The sequence below is a fragment of the Canis lupus genome, chromosome 15, assembly GCF_011100685.1.
Source record: "Canis lupus familiaris isolate Mischka breed German Shepherd chromosome 15, alternate assembly UU_Cfam_GSD_1.0, whole genome shotgun sequence".
Taxonomy (NCBI): Eukaryota; Metazoa; Chordata; class Mammalia; order Carnivora; family Canidae; genus Canis; species Canis lupus.
The window spans coordinates 19,302,218-19,322,046 of record NC_049236.1 but is presented as its reverse complement, the minus strand read 5'-3'; the positions used below and the strand labels follow the sequence as shown (position 1 = coordinate 19,322,046).

The window sequence follows — 19,829 nt, the reverse complement described above, 5'->3', positions numbered from 1 at the left end:
TACTGGAATAAAGGAAAAACTTAAAAAAAAATTTCCATTATGTTAGTGTGACTGATCTTACATGCTAGAAAGAAACATTCCAGAGATACTTTTATTTTCAAAGAGGAACCCTCATAAATCAAATGCATTTCTGGTGGTATTTCAAAGTGGGTCAGGCAGTGAGGGGCAGGCATGGACTAGTTCTGGGTTAATCAGTGGGAGGGTTGGCCCTCCTGAAAAGAAAGTCCATGCAGGCTGTAACTCAGAGCTATTCCGTTTTACAGCATCTTCCGTTCTCCACTTCTGAACCCAAGAACAACACAGAGGGAAAGTACCAGCAAAGATAAACTAGCACACGCAGCTTCTTTAAGTCCTGCAGAACATACCAACGCAGGAGCAGCAGAGGCAATGTTGTGGAAAGCATGGGACTCTTCTTTGGGTCCAAGTGTCCTGTTACTGTGTTTCTGCGCTGACACATATATCTGCTGATCGTTGGGTGACCCACGCAAAGATTAAGTTACATTCACCCTTTTTCAGGCAAGCTCGAAGTAGAAAGGAAAAGTCCTAAAATTGATTTCTGGTTTCTTAATGTATATTTTTTATCTCGTTTCTTAATGATGGTGGATTAAAGCCTTCAAAGGAAGAAGATGCTGGTTTTTCTTAGTCATCTTTTGGATATAACTATCTGAAGTAAGAATTAATTATTTCACAAAGGCATGATCTTTGTTTGTCATTCTTAAGCTCTGAGCAGAGGGCTAAGACCCTATTAATCTTTGTCTTTTCCAAATTATTCACACAGATGCCAAAAGCAATGACATCATTGCAACTCAATTTCCATTTTCATGATTGCAAACTACTTTGTATACTTCCAGAAGAATTTTCAAAATCTGAGTTCCGCTGAAAGAAAAATAAATGCAAGAATAATTGTTAGATAAATAAGAGGGATAGGATCCCTGGGTGGCGCAGTGGTTTGGCGCCTGCCTTTGGCCCAGGGCGCGATCCTGGAGACCTGGGATCGAATCCCACATCGGGCTCCCGGTGCATGGAGCCTGCTTCTCCCTCTGCCTCTCTCTCTCTCTCTCTGTGTGTGTGTGTGACTGTCATAAATAAATAAAAAAATTAAAAAAAAAAGAGGGATGTTTATGCCTCTAATTTTTTTGAGATTTTTCTAATGTATTTATTATAAAATTACATACAATTAAATAATGCATAAGGGAATTGCTGACTAATGATCACAGTTTACTTTTAGATAATTGGCCTTAACTAGCCAACTAAGGCAGGCCTATTGAGCAGCCAGGTTATGCCACTATTCATTTACCTTTTGTGACTCTTGTCACAACTATAATTATTTATTTGTGTTGTTGCTTATGTAAATTTTTTCTTCCTTAGTCAACCCTGGGCTACCTGAGGAACTTACTGTCAACTTTACCACCATGTTTTGCATCCCTGGTATGATTATAGCCCCTGACACACAATAGCCCTCATAAATACAATAATCATATATTGAGTAAACAAATGATATCGTTAAGCACCTGAGATAAGTTCACTGTGATATCTGAGCAGTGAATTTGGCAAAGTCTCTTGGCAGTTAAGGCCCAAATGACACATACTGGGCTTTTGTTCTAATTACAAATAGCATGTATGTGACGAACACAGTTTTCCTTGAATTGAACTCAAAGACACCAAGTAACAGAAATGACCACATCTGTGCTTTTGCAGAACAACCAAATGCTATTCAAATGATTTATCTCATGGACACTTTCTGAAAGCTTACATTACATTTAACTAATGAGAATATTTTTGTAGATAACAGGTTACATGGCCCAGGTACATAGATATCAGTTAATCAAAACAAAATACTGTTTGGTGTTTAATTGTTCAAACTTTGGAGTCAGGAAGATCTGGGTTTAGGGGCACCTGGGTGGCTCAGTTGGTTAAGTATCTGACTCTAGATTTTGGCTCAGCTCAGGATCTCAGGGTCCTGGGCTCAAGTGCCATGTTGGGTTTCATGCTTGGAGTGGAGTCTGTTTCTCCCTCTGTGCCACTCCCTGCTTGTGCACTCTCTCTCTCAAATAAATGAATAAAATCTTTAAAAAATATTTGACTACATAGACTTTGCTGGGATTTTTCTTCAGATGAAAGTAGTTGATCAGATCATCTAGAGCTATGGTGTCTAATATTGTAACCACCAGCCACAAGGTGGCTACATTAAAAGTAATTAAAATGAGTTAAAATTTTAAAAATTTATAATATCTATTCCTGTATCACACCAGCCATATTTCAAGCGTTCAAAAGCTACTCTGTGGCTAGTGGCTGCCATATTGAACAATACAATGGAACCTTCCCGTTATTGCCGGAAGTTTCATTGGAGCAGTGCTGCTCTAGAATGATTACAATTACTGGCTGTACATTTAGGACAATGCCTAGAATTTTACAAGATACCAAGATCATTCTAAGATGGTAGATGTGAAGGAAGTCATTTGTCCAGCTATCAGTGGAAATGCATACTTTTGTAATTCCTCTTGCAGATGTCATGCCACAAATAATTCCATCTGGACAGCTGAGAATAGTTTCTCATTCCAAAAATAATGTTATGTTACCGGTGTCTCTAATGAAGAATAGGTGTTTGTTTGTTTGTTTGTTTTTAAATCTACGTAACAGTTCTGAGATAGGTATTATTTTCAAAATACAGGTGCGAAGCTAAGAGTGATGAATTGCTTTTCCCAAGTGATTTGGCTGGTAAGGGGAAAATAAGAATTCAAGCCCTGCGCTTAGCCACTTTAGATTCTCGAACCAGATTCTCACACTTAGTAGCTGTGTGCCTTCAACAAATGACTTAACCTCTTTGTGCCTCAGTTTCTTCATCTGTAAAGGGAGAGTGATAATAATAGTAGTCAGCTTAAAAGGGCTGTGGAACTCCGGCAGGCATATATGTAGTGTTTGTTTGGCACCTGTTTGCCTGGCACGTGGTAAGCTCAATAAATGTTTGCCATTATTATCTAATGCAGTGTTTTTTAAAAAGAGATTGAGAAAGAGGTTTTAATTGTTTCAATTGCTAATTATTTATAACAGGTTGAAGAACTCTTTTTAATGGTATCTGTTTTCCAAGCTCTCAAAGAGATCGGATGGCCAGGATTTCCCTCATATCCACCCAGAAAAGGAGGGCAGGCTTCAGCGCATGTGCTGACGTATCACAAAAAGGGAATCTTTTCCGAAAAGCCTGAGCATGATAGCAGAAAATCCTTGGAGCTCAGAAGTTTACCCAAAACCTAGACAGAGTCTATTTTCACTTAACTTTTTTTTTGGAGAATGCAAAAAAGGGACACAAGACTGAGAACCTTGGGTGGAAAGACTATCAGATAAGGGGCCATGTGAGTACTACTGTCCAGTGCAAAGCTTACTGGGGGTATTAATTTTGCAGTTCTGAATCCCAGAAGATTTTAGGAGAGCTTTTCTCGTTGGTTCCTGAGAGGATTCAAAATTCGTGAACATAGGAAACCCGATGGGTTTGGGGGGCAATACTTTTCATGAACTGGGGCAGAAAAACAGAATGTCAAAGCTGAGCACCCCTTTACCATTCGGGACAGAAGAGTACATTTTATGTCTGCTAAGAATAAGGAAACAAACTATGCCCGCATGTTTCTAAGGGCCGTAGACACATGCGGGCCTGCACACACACACACACACACACACACACACACACACTCACACACTCAATAGCAATAGCCCAAGCCTCAAGGAAGAGAGTTCCAAACTCTTTCACTAGCAATACAAATCAAGTTCCAAGAGCAGGAAAACAACCTCCCCCCAAACCCAAAACACACCCACCAAAATAAATATCCGGGCCTCCTTTTCTTCTCCTAAGAAGTCCTGTAGCTATGGCCCTCTGGAGTCAATCATATGGGTCAACTCTTAGAGTGATGCCAGGGAAGGGGGGTGCTCAGCAGACATGTAATAGCCTCTGCAGCAGACTGGTGAGAGGAAGAATGTCACAAGTGGAGATCTTTGGGCGAACCTAAAGCAGCATTTCATTTGCGTGTAGGGCTGGTCCTCATCACACCATCCCTTCTGCAGACCTAGGTGCTGCAGGCAGGAGGACGGGAACACAGGATCCAAAGCACCGACCATTAGCAAAGAAATCGTTCGTTTATGTCAGATAAAACTTAGGAACAAAAGCCTAATTGTATTTTCTCCTTGTTGCCTCTCCAGTTCTCTCTAAAACTCCTATCACTTTTAAAAATTGAGATTATTTCTACTTTCTCTCTAAATTGACCTGTATTTTGTTTATAAGAGAAAACAGTGATAAGCTTCTAAAAGCTTGTTTTGTGGCAGGCACTCTGCACACCACCTGTGACTCCACGTCCTCTCCACAGCCCTCGAGCAGGGTTGCTGGTAAGTGGCAGAGCCAGGACTACAAACGCATGTCGCTCCCCCCTTTAACCAGGTGCTGCGTTGCTGTGCTCTTCTGTCCTGTGGATAGTGGGTAGTCCTAGCAAAGAGCACATCTGCCACCCAACCCCCGATGACTAGCCATGTTGAGGCCCTCTGTTACAAAGAAAAATTTTTTGTTTTTAAAAAGAAAAGTTTGCTTTTGAGGTTTTCTTTTGAACTCTTTGTCAGCATGGGGTCACTCCCTGTCATTTTCCGTTCAAACAGGACTCACACCATCTGGGGACACACACATAACACACACATGTACACTTTGATCTTGGTCTCCACCTAAAATTCCTTGATAGGGTACAGCTGCCTCTGCACAACGCCTGCAGAAGGAGGAAGAGGGGATGGGAATCACATTTTCTATGGTCTTGACTTTATTTTTCCCTACATCCCATTGCCACCTACATAGTTGTTTCAGGGGTTTACTACAAGAAAGTACAGGAGTCAAGAGAAAATAATTTTAACCTATATGCTAAGTAAAACTTTCCCCACAGTCTAGGCCAGAGGTTGGAGAACTGTTTCTATAAATGGCCATATAGTAAATAGTTTAGGCTTTGAATAGTTGGTCTCTTTTCCAACAATTCAACCCTAGTACTGCAGGGAAAACAGCCGTAAACGATATGCAAACAAATAGACGTGGCTGTGTTCCAATAAAACTTCATTTACAAGAAGAGGGTTCGGGTTAGGTTTGGCCTGTGACCTACGGTGTGCTGACCCGGGGTCTAGTGCAGTACCGCCCAACAGAAACGCAATGCAAACCACAAATGTGATTTTAACATTTTTAGCAGTCACATTCTAAAAAGTAAAAAGAAACAGGTGAAATTAATTTTAGTAATGCATTTTATTCAACCAGCCAGAGCATGATCATTTCTACACGTAATTAGCATTCAAAATTATTAATGAAGTATCTTCAGTTCTTTCTTCACGTTGTCTTTGGAATCTGATGCGCATTTTCACATTTACAGCACATCTTACTGAGCCTAGCCACATTTTGGTGCTCAAGAGCCACGTGCAAGCACTAGCTTCTGCCCTGGATGGGGCAGCTCAACGCTCGACAGTAGCTCTAGTTCCTCACCTGGGTTCCTTCTTCGGTTCAGCTCTCTGCATCCTCTTTCTCTATCCACACAGCCTGCCCCAAGATCCTTAAGCTTTCCCTTGATTTTGACTTATTGACTAGAAGGCAGCCTTCAGGCATTGCCCCAGGGCTGCCGTGTAACCTCGTGGCTCCCAGTCCCGCAGAGCTGCTACGTCCGTGGGGTGGGGTTGGTGTCCCAGCCTGTGTAGGTTGCTCTACCAAAAATTATACCATGTGGCTTAGACAATAAACATTCATTTCTCATGGTTGTGCAGACTGAGACGTCCAAGACAGGCTGCCGGCAGGTGCGGTGCCTGATGCGGATGAGCTTCCTGGCTCAGAGACTGCCACCTTGTTACTGGTCCTCATGAGGCCGACGGGTGAGCCATCTCTCTGGAGTCTCTTTCAGAAGGGCATTAATCTCACTGGTGAGAGCTGCACCCTCAGGACCTAATCACCCCCCAAGGGCCTACCTCCAAGGACCATCACATTAGGGGGTGGGGTTCAAGGTATGAATTTTGAAGAGACTTGAACATTCAGCCTGTAATGCAATCCCCTGAGCACCCAACAAGCCAAGTGCTGAAGGACAACTGGAGTGTGCATGCCCACTCCAGATCTGGCACCTCGTGAGGTTTCCCATCAGAATGAATCCTAGATCCTCCTCTTGACTTTTCTGTCCAATTATCCAGAAAGTAACTATTGAATCTGGAGTCCATCTGTTTCTCCTCTCTTTCTTTGTGCGTGTCTCTCTCTGTCTTGGTCTTACTCTGTCTCTGTGCCTCTGTGTTTCTGTTTCTGTCTGTGTGTCTGTCTCATATACATGTGCACACACAAACACAAATCACAAATACTACTGCCCTGCCTCTCTCTATACACACAAATATGTGAAGGGAAGATATTTGCTCTTGAAGACTATATCATTTAATAAGTTTGCAAGGAGGAAAAGACACTTTTTTCCCTTTAATTGTCCCATAATTTGCAATGCTGCCTTACTTATTTTGAAATCATCGCTTTATGACAGCTGAAGGAGTCGTATTAACTTCTTTTTTTTAAATTTTATTTATTTATTCATAGATACACAGAGGGAGAGAGGGGCAGAGACACAGGCAGAGGGAGAAGCAGGCTCCATGCAGGGAGCCGGATGTGGGACTCGATCCAGGGTCCCCAGGATCACACCCCAGGCCGCAGGTGGCGCTAAACCGCTGTGCCACTGGGGCTGCCCTCATATTAACTTCTTTTGGGTATCCTTTTCCCTCTTAGTTTCCCACTTTGTCTGCTTATGCTTGCCAGATGTAAGAACCAGATTCATCCCTGAGCCACTTACTTCTTATGGCCATACTCTTAATTACACAAAAACACATCTGAATACTTATAAGGGCCCAGGTGAATTCTTAGACCAAGCAGCATTGATTCGATTGAGGCCAAACTGCCATAATAGAGACCCAATACTACAGCAACTTGAAGAATATAGAGTTCATTTCTTTGTCATGTAACCATTATGAAGAGGGTGGTCTAAGTCAACAAGGCAGGGGGTAGAGTTTCCATCACCTCATGGGGCAATTCCTCATCTACATTCATAAAGAACCTTGGCCACCAAGCCAGGCTCTATAACTGAAAACACAATGAGAACATGGAAAAGGCATATCAAATGTCTTAAAAGCCATTCATAGCCTACACACAGCACAAGTTATTCCTGTTTATGTTCTTTCAGCAAGAACTTAGTAATACACTCACACCTCGATGTGCAGAAGGCTAGAGAATTTAGTCTAGGAGGGCAGCCACATACCTAGAAAGGAAAGGAGAATGAATTTTAGTGGGTAAACAATAATCTCCACCAAGGGATATTTCCCTTCCCAGGCTGACTGGGCTATGAATGTAGGGATCATTTTTCTATTTCGACTTCATTATCTCATATAATGATTTTAACAGTCCTGTGGGATCAAAATTGTTATTTCCATTTTATAGATGAGTGAATTAAGGCATTAGGTTATGCAACTTTCATAGATTTTTGTTCCTTGTTATAGTACATTCTTCCTTTTATTATATTTATTTGGGATATATCCCCAACTAGGTTATAATAGCATGTTACCAACATTACAAAATCCAACATCTACACACAATTGTTTAATAAAACTTTGTAACTGAGTAACCAAATTAATGATGGATGTATATTTATATGCTGACGCTAGAAACTAATAGAAGCAGACTTCTTGCTACATAGGTAAATTATTTTGATAAGAACTAATGTTTTAAAATTCAAGTACTGGAGAAAACTACTTAGGAGTATCGAGGATGGCTGCTAATGTCTTCTACAATGCTGAGTCATGGAATCATGTTTATTTAATTAACCCATCAATCTAACATTAAAAAAACCACTACTCAAAGGGTGAATTTTTTAACAGTTCAGTCAAATGACTTACACATATAAAATTCACTTGATTGAAAGCCTATTGTAGGTAAGGTCTATCTTTAGATTAGAACAAAAAAAGGAAGAAAACTTATACTTATTGGGTAAATTCTGTGATAGGCCCTTTATATAATCCTCACAAAACCCTATTAAGTAAAAAGGATATAAGCATTCATATATTCAGAAGAAGAGGAAAACTTTGTTGGGGAGGAAAAACTTTTCCTCTGCTCTCTTAGGTTCAGTGCATGGTGGCCTGTGAATTAAACTAACAAAAGACAGATGAACAGGTGAAAATACAGACAATTTTTATTAGTGTTTATACGCATAGGGGTTTACAGAAAATAAGGAAAACTCAAAGATGCAATTATACTTGGGGAACTTTTATATTCTTCTTAAATAAGGAAAGAGAATTTGGGTTTCAAGGGATGATAAATTGTGGGGAAATAAATGAGGAAAAAATGGAAGATAAGGACTATTTTAGTAAGGTCTGTTTATGCAAACTCATCTTGGCATTGGCTCATCATCTTTGATGCTAAGAGTCTCTCTTGTTTCCTTGGTACAGGAGGGGGAACTTCCTCAAAGGGAAACTTATATCCTGGTGTTTAGACAATGAGGGAAGGGCAGAGAACTCTCCCTGCATCTGTTGGCTTTCAACTGCCTTCGGCTCAAAATAATCCTTATGTCAAAGTGGAATATTTGGGGGCAGCATATTCGGATCCCCTTCAAGATTCATAAAGATTAAATTATTTGTTCAGGTTTACTCAGTTCGTGTGTGGAGGACTTTGGGATTTAAATCTACCTCTGCCTGCCTCTAGAGCATCTAGAGCCTCTAGGTTTTTCCTATCCTATTTAATATGATTGAAATAATAACGTTATCCCAAATAACTATCTTTTAACATAGCATGATGCTTGTTCAAAGTACTTTTATGAGGTACTTTATTTGATCCTCTAGGTTGGTAGGAAGGCGGGATTTACTGAACTGGTTTTGCAGATGAAGAACCTAAGCTTGTAAAGAACGTAGTGACTTGATCATGGCCAAGTAACCGGTCGGTAGCAGTGTTGCAACCATATTTGAGGCCTCCTGAATCCCTGCCAGTGCCTTTTTGGGCCAATTCGTCATTGCCTCTTCCCTAACTGCCCACCCAATAAGTGTAAATGGGATTATTCCTTTTAACCACAGCCCCCTGAGGCCTAGTCTCCCAGAGGATTTGAAGGTCCCTGCTCTGACATCATGTGATCTGGGTCCGAGGCCAGGTTTAGTCATTTGCTAGCTCCGTGGAGATAATAGCAGATCCTTGTAGGATGAACTTGAAGGAGGTAATGCAGTAGCTTACAAGCAGCTTCCATTTCTCTGGCCTTGGGCTTCAGGGTGGAAGAAACTCCACCAGAAAAACCTGCTTTTACTCTTTCCTCTGGATTGTTTACCTTCAGGGCAGATGGAGTGATGCATCCTACCGGGAGTTTGGGAGGAGAACTGGGCGAGCTAAGCCCAGGCCTCTCTTGGGCTCCATTTTCTTCAGACTTGTCAGTCCAGGTCCACACTCTGTCTTGCTAGAAGTGCGGAAGGCCCGTGCCTGCTGGGGGGCCGTGGTAGTCAGAGGTGGGGGTGGGTGAGCAGAGCCTGGCAGGCCCCCGTACAGCTCCGTTCTCTGGCCTACCTGCTCTGCAACAAGGGCGCGCATCTTGATATCCCTTTGCTGGTTCCTTTGCAATGGTTCCAACCCAAGCAGGGAAAATGGGTTTTGTTCACTGACTCCCCGGAAACCCAGAAAGTGGATTTACTTTCCTTGTTCATAGACAAAGAGGTCCTACCTTCACTGTAATATTATGTCTGAACAAAGTTATAGTTTGTGATGTGTGAACCAGGTTTGAACTGGTAGGTGTGAAAATGCTTTTATGTAATTGTTAAATCTAAATGGGTATTGCCTTCCCACAGAATCAGAGTCTTTGTTATTGGTGGTTCTGGTGAGACTTGGTAAGTATTTCAGAAGTTTTCAATACGTTTTAAGAGCATATCAGATACAAAGAAAGAACACCCAAAGAAACAGAACTATACCTATGCTCTAATAAAATACCACAGAAATTGGAAAAAATGGAAGTGAATTAGAGCCTTTTAAACTAGAGCCACCAACGTGGTCGGCAGTACAGAGGGGCTGGGATGCTCCTCTTGTGCTAATTCTTGATACATGAAAGTCATAGCCTACTTGGGCCTTAAAAAATTGTTCTTTGAACTTAGTAATAATATCTCTTTTCACTGATGTATGAGGTACTTTCTACGCAAAGAAATCAGTACACTGACTCTTGACAAGATTAGGCTGATAGATCTTGCCCGATTCCCCTTCCTCCTTTGGCATCTCAGATTCTGGTCTCCTCTGCCTTTCCTTCTACTACAGGTCTTTCTTTGATGACTCTTTATCTTCTGCCAACTTTTTAAAAAAAGATTTTATTTATTTATTCTTGAGAGAGGCAGAGGGAGAAGCAGGCTCCATGCAGGGAGCCCGACACGGGATTCGATCCCAGGACCCCGGGTCACGCCCTGAGCCAAAGGCAGGTGCTCACCCTCTGACCCCCCAGGCGCCCCTTCTGCCAACTTTTTAAATGCTGGAGTTCTTGGTCTTCTTCTTTTCTTTTTTTTTTAAAGTTTTTAAAAAAATTTTTATTTATTTATTTATGATAGTCACAGAGAGAGAGAGAGAGAGAGAGAGAGAGAGAGAGGCAGAGACACAGGCAGAGGGAGAAGCAGGCTCCATGCACCGGGAGCCCGACGTGGGATTCGATCCTGGGTCTCCAGGATCGCGCCCTGGGCCAAAGGCAGGCGCTAAACCGCTGCGCCACCCGGGGATCCCTTCTTCTTTTTTTCTTACCTTTTTCATGCCCATCCCCATCCGCACTCCTTGTGTTGAAGATTTCTAAATCCCTGCTTGCCTCCCAAATGAGCCTCCTGAACTGTCTATTCAAATATCTGCCATTGGAGCCATCAGATTCATCGGAGACACAGCACGGCCAGAACTAAACTCAGTTTATGCACTCCTCCTCCCAAATTGGTGGATTTCACAGGAAAGTCAGTTTCTCTTGAAATTGGAGAATCTGGGGCGGCCCGGGTGGCTCAGTGGTTGAGCGTCTGCCTTTGGCCCGGGCATGATCCCGGAGTTCCGGGATCGAGTCCCAGTCAGGCTCCCGGCATGGAGCCTGCTTCTCCCTCTGCCTGTGTCTCTGTGCCCCCCTCCCTCTCTCTGTGTGTCTCTCATGAATAAATAAATAAAATCTTAAAAAAAAAAAAAAAAGAAATTGGAGAATCTGACAATACCAAAGCCATGTGGCAACAACAGGCTGGGGAGTAGAGGTGTCTGCTTTAAATGCGGCCTGTGATCACATGTCAAGCACAGTCCCTGCCAGTCCCTTGCTGACTTACGCCTGCCTGACTTCACACAATCCACTCCTGGCCTGGCAATGGCAGATGTTCGAGCTTGTGACCACTGATCTAGTCATACTGGACCATTTGTTGAATTAAAAAATGAATTCCAGGGGCATTTGGGTGGCTCAGCCAGTTAAGCATCTGCCTTTGTCTCAGGTCATGATCTCAGGGTCCTGGGACTGAGCCCCGTGTTGGGCTCCCTGCTCAGCGGGAGTTTGCTTCTCCCTCTGCCTCTGAGTGCTCTCTCTAATAAATAAATAAATTAATTAATTAAAAAAAAAAGAAATGAATTCAAGAACCAAATAGCATCACTCTTTTCTGTTCAGGCTAGAATTACCTGATTTTATTGAATCCTGGCTACACCGGTTACTACACTAATTGCAACCTTGGGTAAGTTGTTTAACCTCTCCGTATCTCAGCGACATCACCTATAAACTAACAATAATAAGTAGCTACCAGGGCTTCCTGCTAAAGCAGGAAGGCAACTGAGAACAATGACCAACACATATGAAGCCATAGTGTTTGCTGCCTCAGCCTCTACTGTTTGTCACTTTCTCTTGGATTTTTGTGACATATTTTTCAAAATTGCTTTTAAAAGAGATTGTTTCAGGGATGCCTGGGTGGCTCAGTGGTTGGGTGAACCCGAAGGTTCAGGTTGTGATCCTGGGGAATCTGGATCGAGTCCCGCGTCGGGCTCCCTGCATGGAGCCTGCGTCTCCCTCTGCCTGTCTGTCTCTCTCTCTCTGTGTCTCTCATGAATAAATAAATAAAATCTTAAAAAAAATAAAAGAGATTGTTTCATAAGATTTTGGAAAATAGATTTTATCTGGTTCATAGCCTGTAAAGAATACAACCTTGATTGTGTGAGGCTACGTAAATGGTCCTTCTTCATCACTAAGAAGTCACATTACTGGCGTTAAATAGAGGTTCAGTTTGACACCTGAAGTATGTGAGAGTGATAGGCCCAAACTGAACTGATAAATACTTGGTACCAACACATTATCTGACTTGTGGCTGGAGTTTTTCTGTGTATGAAATTCATGCTCAAAGGTGGAAATGATCGTTTCAGTGCTTTTGTATTCCATACCGTATTTCTCGCATGATCTTGAACAACTAGAACAAAACTTCTTCAATACGGCTGTTCTCTTGCCAGAAATACTGTCCTACTCTTATCACACAGCAAATTCTTATTTCTCTTTCGAGATTTGGTTTCAGATGTCATTTCTGTCGCATTTTTTCTGATGCTTACGTCTCTATGATTAGCACTTATATTGAGTTGTAGCTGCTTCATGACATGTCTGTTTCCTTTAGAGTGGATTCTTGAATTCTGGGACATCTCATGCATTTAACTAGAAAAGAGGTAATTACAGGCTTGGGCTCTGGTGCCAGGTTCTGCAGAGGTGAATCCAGATGATGCTACTTAACGGGCTGTGTGGCCTAGGGACAGATCCCGATGTCTCTGGACCTCAATTTCCTCATCTACAACACAAGGATAATTCTAGTAGTATCTCATAGGGTTGTTGTGGGGATTAAATGAGGTAATATTTGTAAAACTTTATAGAACAGTGTCTGGCACATAGAAGACATTTAATACATGTTAGCAATTACTGTTATTATTGACTTGATTTTTCTTTATTTCCATATTTTATCTCTAGTGTCCTGCAATTGCTCAAATTTACTGTTACAACTGATGACAAATCTAATTTTACTGCTCTTTGCTTCTGCTAGCTTCAAGAATTAACTTTTCAAAATATGAATCACAATATGATTATGCAGAGATAGAATATTGAGAAATGAAAGATATTGAATGATTGGCAAATGATGCATAGCCACATTCCACTTATTTTTCTTTTTCTCTTTTTTAAACTTATCTTGTAACTCCTCCTAACTCCCTGAGCAGACCTTTCTAGGTCAATAAATTGATTCCCTTTTACTTTATGCTTCATTCTCATTCCCTTCTACCCTCCCCCCAAATACAACGTGTTTAGTATATATCTGGTTAATACTAATTCTTGCTTCTTCCCATCAGGGAGCACTTGATATTAATGTGACTTATAACTGATGAAGTTAACCTTGATCAATTTAGTTAAAGTCATGTTTGTCAGGTTTCTCTACTATAAAGTTAATATTTTCCCCTTTCCTTACTCTCTTTGGAAGTGAGTCATTAAATCCAATCCTCAGTCAAGGGGGAGGGAATTAGTCTTCACCTCCTGGAGTGGGGAGTATCTATATATATTCTTTGGATTTTTCTACAAGGAAGATTTGTCCCTTCACTCTTTATTTTGCATCCATTAATTTTTTTTTGAGCAGAGGGAGTGGCAGAGGGGAAGGAAGAGAGAATCTTAAGCAGGCTCCAGGGCTAGTGCAGTGCCCCATGTGGGGCTTGATCTCATGGTCTCATGACCTGAGCAGAAATCAAGAGTCAGATGCTTAACCGACTGAGCTACCCAGGGCCCCCAACATTCAATAATTTTTATATCATTATGGATTCATGGATATTTATTTTATTATTTGGGTTATAATCCAATACTATCATTATTTTATTCCTGAATCGTTCCAGCTTTGGCCATTGGGAGCCATGGGAACTTTTTCAGATTCACCTCTGTGTTCTTTTGATATGTCACTTTTATTTTGTTTATTCAAACTTACAGTGACATAAAGATGTTCTCGACTTATCTTGTATTTTCCCTCCCCAGTCCTTGAATCAGCTAGATCTCCTTCTCTTGGAAAAAAAAGTAATTAGAAATTAAAATTTGGGTGATGGCCATACTTATTGCTACTAGAATGTCACTACTTCTAGGCCCTCTCAATGGACAGAGCTAGGAAATATATGTATATATACTAAATGTATGTATATACATACCTATTTATCTATCTACCTATCTATCTATAAACATGAATTCATATTGATATTTCTAGCCCTAATTCAGCACCACAGGGCTCATCTCCTTGCTTATTTGTGATTTTTTTTTTTCGCTGATGATGAGAGATCTGGCTCCCATTATCTACAATTATTTACTTACTTGCTTGACTTTAGTACTGCCATCTACTAAATTGTGTCATTCCAAAGTTCATATGTTGAAGTCCTAGCCCCTAGTATTTCATAATGTGACCTTATTTGGAGATAGTCTTTACAGAAGTAGGAGGAAGCAAGGTATAATGAGGTCACTAGAATGAGCCCTAATCCGATGTGACTGCTATCCTTATAAAAGGGGGGAATTTGGACACAAACACATGCATTTCCACCACATTTCACTATTCTCCCAATAATGGACAATGCAATTGTCTCCAAAGAATTCCATATAATTTATTTTCTTTATTCATTATGAGCTCAAAGATTTCAATATTTCTTTATTTTTACTAACAAGTTGCTTCACAGATGAGGAAAATTATTATCTAAACAAATATCCAAATAATATCTAAACCGTGTCCAAAACTCTTCTTTCAGTTTCTCACAAATCTCCTTGTCAAATTTTCTCACATAGACAAATGTAGAATTAATGCAACTGTCTTCAAAAAAGGATCACTTAATAGAGTATTATGACTTCCAGTTTGTTTTCAATGACTTTTTTCTTTTATTTCTCCCTCCTTCACTTGCTTTCTTCTTTGGTTCTTTCCTTTCACTTTATTCTATCACATAAATATTTATTGAAATGCCTTTGCCCTTCTAGTCATTCTCTAAGCCAGGAGAACACAAAAACAAGGACACTGCCTTGTAGTAACTAATAATCTAGTGTAGTGTGTGTTGGGGAAGAAGAAAACATATGGGAACCCACATGCAAATGTAAACATTTGTCCAAAACCAGACAAGACTATGTAACTAGATCTGCCTTGGTGAGCTACGGAAGGTTCTCCAGGAAAGATAAAAACTTGGGCTTGATTTTGAATGAAAAGTTGAGGTGAGGAGCAGGAAGGTATAAAACGCTTGGTAGTGTTGAGGGTCTGGCGAGTAGTTCAAAGTCATAATGTATGGGGATCATGACAGTGGATAGTGGGAGGAATGGCTAGAAAAAAAGGATGGATTCAGATTAGGATGGACTTTGTAGGCGTTATTTTTGTCACGTAGACATCAAAGAACCATTGCAGGTTTTATGATGAAGTAGACATGATTGGACTTGTATTTAAAATCATAAGTTTGAGGCAGCCCTGGTGACTCAGCGGTTTAGTGCCGCCTTCAGCCCAGGGCCTGATCCTAGAGGCCCAGGATCAAGTCCCACATCAGGCTCCCTCTGCCTGCCTCTCTCTCTCTGTCTCTCATGAATAAATAAAATATTTTTAAAAAATAATAAAACCATAGCTTTGGCAATGAAGATCAGAGAGGCATGAGAGGTCATTATCAGGGAGACCAGTTGCAAAGCTTTATTGCAAATAGTTAAAGTAAGATCTGCTGAAGACCCACATAAAGGAATGGCTTATTTTCTACCTAAGTTGTCCATTTGCAAAGCAGGGGGAAGAAAGGTAAAATCTGGGAAAGTAGAATCATATTGGTCATATAAATTACAAAATAAAAACTATCATCAAAGGACAACATAAGAGGGGCGCCTGGGTGGCTCAGTTGGTAAACGTCGGCCTTTCAGCTCAGCTCGTAATCTCAGGGTCCTGGGATCCGGCCCCACATTGGGCTCTTTGCTGAGTGGGGAGCCTGCTTCTCCCTCTCCCTCTGCCGCTTCCCTTGCTTGTGCTCTCTTTTTGACAAACAAATAAGTAAAATCTCAAAAAAAAAAAAAAAAAAAAAAAGGAGAACATAAGAGATCCATACTTGTGTTAGAACTGTTCTGTCTCTATCTTGCCTTTGGTGATAAACACACTCCAACATTATATAGAACTAAACACACAAACACACACCGGTGGGTCCAAGTGAAACTGGAGGAATTTGAATAAGATTGTGAATTGTTGTTACCATTGTGGCAGATTGGATAAAGTTTACACAGATCTTTCTGTGTTATTTTGTACAGCTGTATGAATCTACAATCATTTTAATATAAATTTCAATTAAAACTGATAGCAAAATTAAGATATTTTCAAATGAAATCTGTTAATCTGTTTTTGGATGTAGAGAGAGAAATTTAAGGTAACTTGTCCAAAATTTCCCACTGGAATTTTGATTTTATGTTGCATTTATATAATTTTGGGAAAAAAGGAAAAAATAAAACTATCCAGATTCAAAACTAAGATAACGGTTATTTAAATGTATTTTGTGCATTAGTGCTACTAGACATTTTACATACTGATTAATTGACATGGGTGAAAATAAATATTGAGTACTTAAAGAGCAAGTTGTTACTTTGGGGACTTACATATATTTCTCTATTTCATGCTAATGAAGAGGCTGATTTTATTAGAATTATCATGCATTTTGTAGATGGAGAAGCATAAAAGTACTTTTGCAAAGTCACAGCATGTTGGGATGAACCTATGCCTGTCTGACTTTCAAGCCTATGTACTTTTCCACTACTTAGGGTTTGAAATACAGACATAAGCACACTTAAGAAACCATCTCTGTCATCTGTTTGTCTGGTTGATTTCTATAGTGTATGTATCCAATATTTAGAAATGTGGAATATACTTTGATGGTAATTGGTGTGGATTATTTCAGCTTAGGAAAACATGTTTTAAGATTTGTGACAAGATAGTATTTGATAGGGGCACCCGGGTGGCTCAGTGGTTGAGCGCCTACCTTTGGCTCAGGTCATGATCCCGAGGTCCTGGGATCGAGTTCCGCATCGGGCTCTCTTCAGGGAGCCTGCTTCTCCCTCTGTCTATGTCTCTGCCTGTCTCGTGAATAAATAAATTAAATCTTAGGAGAAAAAGATAGCTTTTGATAAAATATTTCACAAAAATTGTGTCAGATACTATTAGAAGGATTCAGGGGAATTTCCTTGACCTTTAAATAAAATAAAAATAAAACAAAACCTCAGTAAGAAGTTTAAATTTTTAACTTTTATTGGGTGTTAACTCTATATCAGGTATCATGTTAAGTAACTTAGATGTTGTTTAAACTTTCACAACAAAATTGGGATGAAAATTGGGCTATTTGACTCCAAAGCTGCACTTCTTAATCAATAGACTACAGTGCCTTAAAAATCAACCAAATGAGAATAATGGGGGTTGAAAAAAAAAGAAACTTTAATTGAAAGGTTAGTATGGTTCATGATCAGTGACCAGGGCCACCATTTATTGTAATTAAATTAGATGAATTAACTGCATTATGCATTCTGGGGGTCTAAGAGGAGTCAATATGAAAAGCTCAACAGTATCTTGAGGTCAGTCACCTTCTACTCCTTTGTCTCACTTTATTTTCTTCATAGTTCTTTTACTTATTTACATCTAAAATTATTTAAGGCACCTGGGTGGCTTAATTGGTTAAGCATCTGACTCGGTTTTGGCTCAGGTCATGATCTCAGGGTTGTGAGATCCAGCTCCACACCCCTACATCAGGCTCTGGGCTCAGGGTGGAGTTTGCTTGAAATTCTTTTCCTCTCCCGCATTCCCCCTTCTCCCCCTCCCCCCCCCCCCCCCCCCGCCCAAAACTCGCTGGGTTCTCTCTCTCAAATAAATAGATAAAATCTTAAAAAAAAAAAAAAAAGATCTCTTTACTGTCACATGCCTTACCTCACTCAAACATAAGTTTGGTAAAACCAAGAAACTTTTCTTTCTTATTCAATGTTGTATTTCCAGTGTCTCAAGTTGTTCTCAATATATATTTGGGAATATCCCAGACCTACATTTGTTGAATGAATATATAAATGATTGACCTTCCCTTGACTTTAATGGTAGAGTCTTAGATTTACAAACTATGGTTTAAAAGATTATATTGCATTATTAGCAATTTACTAGTGTTTCATTTCTTTTATTTTTTTAAGATTTTATTTATTTATTCATGAGAGACTCACACAGAGAGAGAGGCAGAGACACAGGGAGAGGGAGAAGCAGGTTCCCTGCAAGGAGCCCAATGAGGGACTCAATCCCAGATCCTGGTATCATGCCCTGAGCTGAAGGCAGACGCTCAACCGCTGAGCTACCTACCTAGGCCTCCCTAGTGTTTCATTTCTTAGGTCGGCTAAGATACACTGGAAGAAGGAGAGGAGAAAGCTGGAGGAAGCAGCTGGGGGAGGAGGCTGGAGAAAAGGGGAAAGAATATAAACTGGTAATGATAAGCTCTTCAATGGAGGGGTAAGGCTTGAAGCATCAGAAATTAGGAGCCTTAGACCAGTGACTGAAATTGGTGGGGCTTCCTGGGGTGGGATAGAAACCATCACGAAGGCTAACTTTGATCTCAGAAGTTCTACAACCACAAAGATTCAAAGAAAGGAGGTGAAAGTAATTTAGGTCATTTCTAGTGTGCTAATTATCTCAGACTGTGTGGAGCTTTGATTGGAACAAAAGAATCTTGAGGCTTCCATTGAAATCAGTGTTAAATGCATGTACATATTGGGCACTGGTCTACCTACTTTATGTACTGTGGTTTCTTAAATGAGGGGTCATTGCTAATATGACAATTACTTGTTAACCTTACATCATTGTCGAATAGGATCTTCTAAAGAAGGCTGAAAAACAAAAAACAAAAACAAAAGAATCACATATGAAGAATCAAAACGAATGGGCAAACTGAGGCATCTGGAGCTTAGAGTGGGAAAGGCAACTAACATTAACGAGGTTGGGGATGCCAGGAAGAAAATCTATGACCTTGAAAATGGAATACAGTTGTTAAGTGTGAGCATTACAAAAGATGACTCCAGGCAGTCTGAAATTTAAAGGAAATGAGCATTTAGAGAAGAGGTTCTCTAACTTCTCGGTCTCAGGACCCCTCTGGACTTTAAAACTTGGGGATGCCAGAGAACTCTCCTGCGCACTAGACACTGCTATTTATCACATCAGAAATCAAGCCGTTTTAAAGGGATTCATTATTTCATCTAAAGAGGATCAATTAAATATTAACATAAAAGTATGTCTTATATGAAAAGTTCCTACTTTCCCAAACAACAACAACAAAAAAATTTAGTTGCATCGTCTTACGTTTTTTGCAAATCTACTTAACGTCTGGTTTCACCGCCGAGGACTAGATTTTATTATCTGCTTCCTTTTTCAATGTTTCCATCTCACAAGTCGTGTAGTCTCTGCAAAACTGCACCTACACTTGCGAAGAGGATGAGAACGCAAAAGGCCAAAACCACATTTTAGCATCATGCAAAGGCTGTTTCCACCTCCCCGTTTAAAGGGTGCGGGGACTCCCCTCCCCCCTTGGAGAACTAGTGTAGGAAGAGTGACAGCAGGCAGCCCAGCATCTCATGAGAAAGAGCCATGATGGTTTTCCAAGGCCTGAGGATTTACAGAAAAGCTATTTCTCCCGCAGGATGCCCCAACGGCGTCCTCGGGACACAGCGCCCCGGGCCGGGCCAGCCGGGCCCTTCCCAGCCTCCGCGGGAACCGGAGCAGCGGGAGGGCGCGCAGGTCGCGGGAAGGGGCAGGGCGCGGGCGGGGCGCGGGGGGTGGGGCGGCGGGAGCCGGGAACCGCG

At 40.9% G+C, this 19,829-nt stretch overlaps 1 long non-coding RNA gene across 5 annotated transcripts; it reads right to left on the bottom strand.

The window, feature by feature from the left end:
• Positions 1-144: 144 nt before the first annotated feature.
• On the bottom strand, positions 145-19,772 carry LOC111099008. 5 transcript variants are annotated; one of them, XR_005370364.1, is made up of 4 exons: positions 19,330-19,772; positions 18,817-18,860; positions 16,991-17,084; positions 12,052-12,792 (listed from the first exon to the last, which is right to left on the bottom strand). It is a non-coding gene; the product is annotated as an uncharacterized LOC111099008 (long non-coding RNA). The 5 variants fall into 5 exon arrangements; XR_005370363.1 differs by lacking the exons at positions 12,052-12,792; positions 18,817-18,860 and adding an exon at positions 145-876; XR_005370362.1 differs by lacking the exons at positions 12,052-12,792; positions 18,817-18,860 and adding an exon at positions 6,601-7,277.
• Between the last annotated feature and the right edge of the window lie 57 nt (positions 19,773-19,829).